This window comes from Rhinatrema bivittatum, chromosome 7 (genome assembly GCF_901001135.1).
Source record: "Rhinatrema bivittatum chromosome 7, aRhiBiv1.1, whole genome shotgun sequence".
Taxonomy (NCBI): domain Eukaryota; kingdom Metazoa; phylum Chordata; class Amphibia; order Gymnophiona; family Rhinatrematidae; genus Rhinatrema; species Rhinatrema bivittatum.
The window spans coordinates 301,671,522-301,679,339 of record NC_042621.1 but is presented as its reverse complement, the minus strand read 5'-3'; the positions used below and the strand labels follow the sequence as shown (position 1 = coordinate 301,679,339).

Below are 7,818 nucleotides of genomic sequence, written 5' to 3'. Positions count from 1 at the left end.
ATGTTGCAGTGGAGGTGTGGGGGGGGGGGGGGGCGGCTAAAGGAGAGCCGGGAGGGGGCAGAGGGTGAGCAGGTCTGATGATGTCAAACTCAGGAAAAGCGCGCCCGGAGCTTCCCAGCCCAGTCTGGCTCCTCAGAAAAGGGCCTGCGAGACCCGAGAAGGTAAGACTGCAGCCTCCCCGCACAGTGCAAGAAATTCCCCAGCTGCATCATTCGGGCTCCTCTCAAGCACCGATTTTTGAAACCCCGCCCCTTGTTCATTTGCAATTCCCCTGCATCCTGGGAGCAGCCACGAGCTCAGCCTGGGCCACGAGCCAACCTCGGGGCCACGCCCGTCCGACTGTGACGTCATACACCACATCACACACACAGCCCGGGCCAATCACATTCATCATACGCTATCTGCCCCCCCCCCTCCCTCAATCTCCCTCCTCTCTCTGTCTCCGAGTTCCCTCCTGCTACCCCCCTCCTCCTCCCCCTCTCTAGATTTGCTCTCCCTTCCAAACATTTCAGGAATGTGAGTGAGAGAAAGGCGCCCGTTTCCGACCCTGGGCACATGACGTGCTGGCTTTTTGCTCTCCCCTAATCTTTAAAACGAACTCATTCGTTTTCAATGTGAAGTTGGAGCCCCCACCTTTCCAAATGATGCTCAGGGGGGGGTGGAGCATTGTTAGAATTCAGTTCCAATACGTCCTGCCCCGAAGAGCTTATCATTTAGGGCCCGGATGGGAGCCGCCCGGAGTGGTGTGTGGAGCGGGATGCAAGTGCTCACAGCTTTAAACTCACCACATTTTTGGGGGCACAGACTACTAGCAAGACTGCGAGGTCTTTTGCCCTCAAGAAATGTCGTGCAGAAACCTGCATAAAACTGTGCGCCCACATTAGCGCGCCCCCCCTTGTAAAATCTCAGGTTAATGAAGGCACTGGCTATTACCCCCACACCTCGTTTTCTCTTCATGCTGGACAGGTAACCTCTGGCTAGAGCTGGGGTAAAGTTACCACCACCGATGTCAGTCTGTGGGGGATGAGCCTGAAGCTTGAGGTTGCACTCGGAATCTCTGCACAGAAAACACAATCGGTGCACAAATCAAAAGCATGTTTTTATGTACAAAACAATATGCTTTGCACACACATTTTTATCTGCACAAATTATGTTTTGTGCAACAGACATCTTTTTTTTATGCAACATACACTGTGTTTTATATAGGGTGAGCACGTCTTCTGCACGCATTTTCAGGTTAGCATTCATTAGATTACTGCATCAGGAATTAGCTCAGTTTTTTACGATTTATGTAAAGAAAACAGCTAAAATTTAACTCACTTTTTTTTTTTTGCCTAAGGAATGGGTGATAAAGTGATTTACCCAAGGGGAGTCAGTGAGGGCTGTGAGCCCCCCTAGGCCACCCTTATAAGCATCAAACCCGGCTGCCTTGGATATCTGCAGCACCTTCTTTCAGAAATGTTTGCAAACTTGGTGCATGAGTGTGTTAAAGGCAGGGAACTTTTTTGTCCCCCACGATGTGAGGGAGGAGTCGTGAATAGCTGAACTTTGCTCTGACAGTCAGGCCTTATTCTCTGATTAATGATTAACCCCATCCAGGACTGTTCGCCCTGAGTAGGACCCTTGGAAAAAAAAAGGCATTCGGCCTATTTGCAAAATTCAGTAGGAAATAAAGTGAGAGCCCTCGGGGGTCCTGTTCTGGTCTGAGGGTGAGCGTGCGAGCTAGAGGGCAGGAAACACATCCTGGGCCACCCCCTACCCCCCTGGTCCCAGCAGGAAAACCCCGTGGCGTTATTCAGACGGAAAGCGAGTCCTCTCCTCTCCCTGGAGGTGGAGGGGAGGCTGCTCGCTTGTACGTGACGGTCGATCTGCGGTGGCTGCAGAGCCGAGCGAGTCAAGGTGGAAGCGGAAGGCATTGTGCGAAGCTGCCTGGAAGCGGGGCATGGGCCAGGTCAGAAGTCAGCCTGAAGGACTTCGCTGTTGAGAGCTCAGGCAACAAAGGCAGAAGAAAAATAGCATTGCCACAAAGGAGTTGCTTTCACTGCTGGGAGGTGCTGCTGAGTGGCAGCTCCGGAGAGAGACAGCAGCACGGGCCCGGCCGCTGCAGAATTGTTCTCAAGCACTTCCCTGGGTCACAACATTGGGAGCAGGAAGATCGGGCCACACTGGGTCCGCAAGCAAGGTCCTCGCAGTTACAACAAACCTGCTGAAACGAATTGCAGGAGCAGGTGTGGTGGGGTTGAACAGATCTAATCCATGGAAACACAGAGCGTCCAGGGAGCAGGGGGGATTTATTGGGAGGGAGGGATGCAAAGTCAATTTCAGGACAATGCCGCAGGAGAACTTGGCTAAGCTGTCCAGCTGCACAGGTAAGGTCTTTTCCCATGAAAGAGGACTCCCCAAAGAGTCGATTCCTGCGCTTAGAAGATGGGGGAGAACCCATTAGGCAACCGTGCAGGCCTGGCATCCCAGTCCCAGCTAGGGAGTCCTGGCATATTCAGGAAAGAAGGCATTCCTGCCGGCCACCTGGGGATCATTTCAGAGGCAAGGAGGCTCCGCAGAAACCTTTCATTACTACCGAGGGCCCTGCTGCTTTGCAAATGTGGGTGGTTTGGTCTTTTTTCTTTTTTTTTTTTTTTAAGACAGACCGTGACATTTCACCGTTTTGAGGGAATAATCCTGCTATTTATGAGAGTGATGTCACTGAAGGGTATGCAGTACCCAGGAGATTTCCTTAAAACGGGGGTGGGAGTCGCCCTGGAGAGAATAAAGCTGTTCCTTACAAAACCATCTTTAACTCACAAAATGTGTCTTTTTTTTTTATTAGGGTCAGCATTCTCTAGGACAAATACTTCAGGTGTGCCTGTGTGGTAATAAAGAAGGGGCCTCTGTGACAGGTTAACACCTATGGTCCCTAGACCACAGAAAAGCAGCTGCGCTCTACTGTACTCCTGTACCAGGAATGCATCCGCCCAGAAAATATTTGGAGCTGTGTGAATGCTCTAGGAAGAGTTCATGCAGCACCTGCAGTTTGACAGCTCAGACTCTCTAGATGGGGGAGGGGAGGACGTGCCTTAGACATGTGGGAGGTGGCTCTAACACACTTTAAATTATGGCTTAGGTAGGCCTGTCTTGGCTTCGATTTTCCTTCAGATTTCCGAGTCAGCTGTAACTCAATTAATATTGAAATCTGCATATATGCTGCTGTCTCCAGTTTGCTAAACTTAAATCACCTGGATTCACATTTTTATTTTTAGTGAATTTACTGCTTCTTATGAAAGGTGCTGGATTGACAATAATAGAGATGGAAGGTCTTCTTTAATACATTGAAACAGGTACAAAAAGAGGCAGAGGGAGTGCAAGGTTCACACACACATATATATTGTTCCATCACAGTACAGCACAGGCAGCTATAATGCAAGTTTCCCTGATATTTCGCGCATACTGCACGGAGGGGAAGGAAAGCCTGCTGGGATTATAAACAGTGCTCCTGCTCACAGTTTGCTGAAGGTCTGCTGCATCAGGTCTGTTATGTTTGTTGTCCTTGGAGTGGAAGGCCTGGGATACAATGCCTACTAGGGTCCACCGTCATTTTCAATAGTGATAGATGCTGTAGACCTGCCCGGTACATGTCTCAACACTCTGCCTTATCCTATGTGATAAAAACAAAGCAGAAGTTAGTGGAGATGTCTGTAGAGTGTCTATTGTTTGGTGCTCAGAGCAGAAGTGCAAAGAGAGAACACAAAATGTGTAATTCCTTCTGCTAGGGGAGAGACCACATAAGTCATGCCACCTCTCACAGCCGTTGTGAGTTAGAATGGGTACGTGTAGCCACGCTCCCACAACCTAAAGATTCCCCCAGGGATGGGGAGGAAGAGCCAGAAAATACAGATAACATAAAATTAATTAAAATAAAACACACAGTATTGCTGCTATTGCCAAGCCTTATAAGCAAAATCAGATTTAGAATTCTTATTCTCTACAGGAAACAAACACAGCATATGTAGTAAAAGAAGAATTTATTAGCATTGGAAAATTAAGAAAATTAGCTTTCGTGTGCTATAACTGAAAACCCACAACTTTGCCTTCTCTCTCAGTTTTTGAGTTCAAGCAAAAATAAGGATGAATTCCTAATATTCCTAATACTCCTAATATTCCTAATATTCCTAATACACCTAATATTCCTAATACTCCCGCTAATCTCCTCTAATCTCTATGTTATCTGTTAAAAGTATTTATAATGTTATATTAATGTTATTTGTTATAATGTAAGCCGCCCATGTGGCGACAGTTTTATTTCACTGTACACCGGTGTGATATGTATTTTATACAGGAACGTCGGTTTATAAAAACTAAAAATAAATAAATAATAAATAAATATTCCCACCTAAATTCTGGCCAGATGATTCTCGAATGCTTTAGATGAAGTTCTCTGCCATCCAGATGGTTGATGAAGCTGCTTGGGAAATCCACCGTCGTTCTAAGCACTTCTGTGGGTTTGGGGATCTCCTCCAAAATAAAGAATACAAATTCCCTCTCTAGTCTGAATAAACCTACAGCAGATTCCCTCCAGCTTAGCCTGATACTAATTATTTTGTAGGTGTTATTTTTATTACTGTCTTCTAGCCTGGAATAAACAAAATCAGGGGATATCTAAAAATCACCTTCCTTTCCCTCATTAGAAAGTAACAAACAGCTATTTGTCTCACAACTACTCGATAAGTCATTTTCTTAGGATAACGTCTACAAGAAACTTCCATTTAGCAGAAGCTGTTTTTCCTTTGATATGAGCAGCTTGCTGGAAACTGCAATCAAGGTTTCACCTCATGACTACATCCCTGTGTGTGGGTCCATCTCTCACTAAAAACAAACAAACAAACAAACAAACAAAAAAACCCAGCCACCTTTATTACTTAATTCGTATTCAGCTCTTTGGAGAGCACATCCCATCATACTTATATTTAATGATATCATCTATTCCTCTCCCCAGAATTGTAGACTGAGGCTGGGGTGCCAGGTAGAAAAAAAAAAAGCTTTCTTAAAATTAATAAAACATGCAACATTCTTCCTAAAGGCATGATGGTTTCCATGTTTGTTAATCGGTGTCTATAAGGTAAAGAGGTGCTCTCAGTGGTTCTGTGCAGGCTTATGCTTCTCGTTTGGGACTGTAGCCTGCTTTTGTTGGGGGTCACTACAGAACAGTTTGCTGGCGTTACCTCTGCAGTCAGTGGTATCTCCATGTTCGTAGATTGATGTCAGTAAGTAATCCCTCTGCCTATGTCTTAGGAAATGGCCAGAAAGGAGAAGCAGGTGAAATGGTTTTACTAGTGCTTTCTGGGTCATTTAGCACACAACCGGGGGTCACCTCCTTTTCTGGAGGATTCCCCTTATTTTTATAGGGGCGTGTAATGATGTTTGCTGTTCTTTGATTACACTTTTCAGCGGGATTAATGGCTCTTGGGTGTGCTTTTGATCCCGTGTGAGAAGTGGGCAGTCCAGATTTTACCATTCTGGATTGCTAAAACAGGTTTTGCTTTCAGTTAAAGTGCCTTCCACATATCTATGGGGGTCCTTAACCTCGGATAAACATTTTCATGCATTCAGTATTCAGATTTTTTTTTTTTTCCATTTCGAGGTTGCATTGCAGTCTCAGAGAGGGTGATTTTCAAAAGATTTTATGTGGGCAATCAGGCGTTTGCCTGTGTAAAAACAGCCCTTAGAAAAATCATGTCCCCCCCCCCCCCCCACACACACACACACACACACATACTGCAGGTAAAAGTACGCAGGCTGGGAACAGGGCGTGTCCTTTCTTCCTTCAGGAAGGACGGGGGTACACACATGCTTATTTGTTTTTAATAACTCTTTATTTATCAAATTCTTTTGGCATACAACAGAGAAAAAAAGAATGCAGCATCCATAGCAATCCCAGGAAACATTTCACGTTATCCACAATATACTGCAATGAATCCCCGCAGACAGGACCTGGAATGACCATAATACTGATGTGATGATAGATATTAGATATCCCACCTACATTCTCACTTTTAAAAAGATTCCCCTTTTAAGCCGAAGCTTCTTCCAAATCAGCCACCTCTGGCACTTGCGATTTCCGGCGAGCAGAGTTAGGGTGAAATTTCCAAAAGGTTGCAACTGTGAAACCAGCTGCCAGCAACAGCTGCCCCAACAACTTACAACATTTTTTGGGGGGTGGGTATAAGCTACCCCCCCCCCCCAACAGAGGCAGATGCTTATTCTCATGCAGGTACAAGGGTGTGGGTGTCAAATTCCCCATGCAGTATTATAAAATGGTGGGGGGTGTCTGAGGGACACTCTGTGTCTCACCTTTTTGTCTTAGATGTATACCTTCCTTTTCTTGTGCAATTGGGTTTATTATTCCTAATTGTGTACTTCCTGATTCTCTGGCCGCTCTGTGGAAAATTTGCAGTTCTATCTATTACTGCTTGGTCGATGTCCTGTGCCATCTGACTGCAGGTTTGTTTTTTTTTTTTATCAGGGAAATGTTTATCTGCTTCTGTACTGCTACTTTTTTTTAAACCGATACGATGTGCAAATGGCAATCGGCATATAAAAAACCCCCTAAATAAATAAATAAGGTTCTCTGATATTTACTAGGGATGCACTTTTTTTTTCACACAAAACAGCAAATAATATCAACATTTCTTATTTCGTTTAGTTTCGTTTTGTAAATGAAACAAAAGAAAAATGAATGACTTTTTTTTAAAATTTCATTTTGTTTCCACCCGTGAACTGGGAAAAGCCCCCCTTCCTCCCCAGACCACTCTGCCCCTTCTCCACACGTTATCCCATCCAGGGGTCCAAAGGGGACAGAACTGAGTCCCAGCCCCTCCTGTGCCTTTCTGCTGATTGAAAGAGCTTTGGGAAAGCACCAGGGAAGGGAGGGGGGGGGGGGGTGATTCCAATTAAAAAAAGGCAAAAATTTAACAAAACACCCCCACCAGCAAAATGAAATAAATCAAACAAACCCCCCCCCCCTTAATATTGACGTCTAGATCTGTTATGGTCAAACTTTGTTCCTCTCTCTCTCTCCTACCTCTCTTTCTTGATTCAAATTCAGGAAACTTTTATTGGCAGTTTAATTTGTACACAACTTAGCTTGTGAGCCCTCCCAACAGCACCTGAATGTAAATCCGCTCTGAAGTGTGAAAAACATAATAATAATGTGCTGCCAAAAAAGGAGAACATACACCTAGAAGAGTGAGCATAGGAGTAAGACAAGCTGTCAGGGTGGGTTCCTGGGTTTAAGTGCTGTCCCTGCTCAGATGACATTTCTGCCCTGGTGGCAGGCTGTGGCACAGGTTTCCTCTCTAGCTGCTGCTGTTTCCTGCTCCTTCTTTGGTGGGAAGTCTTGGGTTTTCTCCGTTAGCTTTGGAGAATATGCACCTGTGTGGTTTGTTTGCATTTTGCCCTTCTGTTGGATTCCATGTCCAGATTGCAGTCTCCTTGCCCTGTGCATGGGACCGAGGTGCGGTTCTCTGCTGGCCTGTGCAGGGATCTGGAGCAGCAGGACTAACAGGAGGTGGAATGGGGTTCTAGGACCCACTGTGTTATTTGCTGTTTCTGTTAGGGGCGTTAGTGCTGGGTTGCTATGGCAGGTTTACTACCTGGGTGCTGAGGGTGTTTCTGGGGTTTGTTTGTTTTTTTCCTTCCTGGATTTTGTGTTCCTTCACAGAGAGCTTGGTGGCAGTGGAGGGAGTTTGGGTCTCTGTCACTGAGGTGACATCAGAATTTGCATGGTTGGCACGAAGGGGGCTGCTCCGCACCCATTCCTAGAGG

The 7,818-nt window shown here is 45.8% G+C and overlaps 1 long non-coding RNA gene across 2 annotated transcripts; it reads right to left on the bottom strand.

Moving 5' to 3' along the window:
- Positions 1-3,543: 3,543 nt before the first annotated feature.
- On the bottom strand, positions 3,544-5,286 carry LOC115095188. Of its 2 annotated transcripts, none has more exons than XR_003857712.1 (3): positions 5,217-5,286; positions 4,388-4,506; positions 3,544-3,652 (listed from the first exon to the last, which is right to left on the bottom strand). It is a non-coding gene; the product is annotated as an uncharacterized LOC115095188 (long non-coding RNA). The 2 variants fall into 2 exon arrangements; XR_003857711.1 differs by having other exon boundaries at positions 4,388-4,509; positions 5,217-5,285.
- Between the last annotated feature and the right edge of the window lie 2,532 nt (positions 5,287-7,818).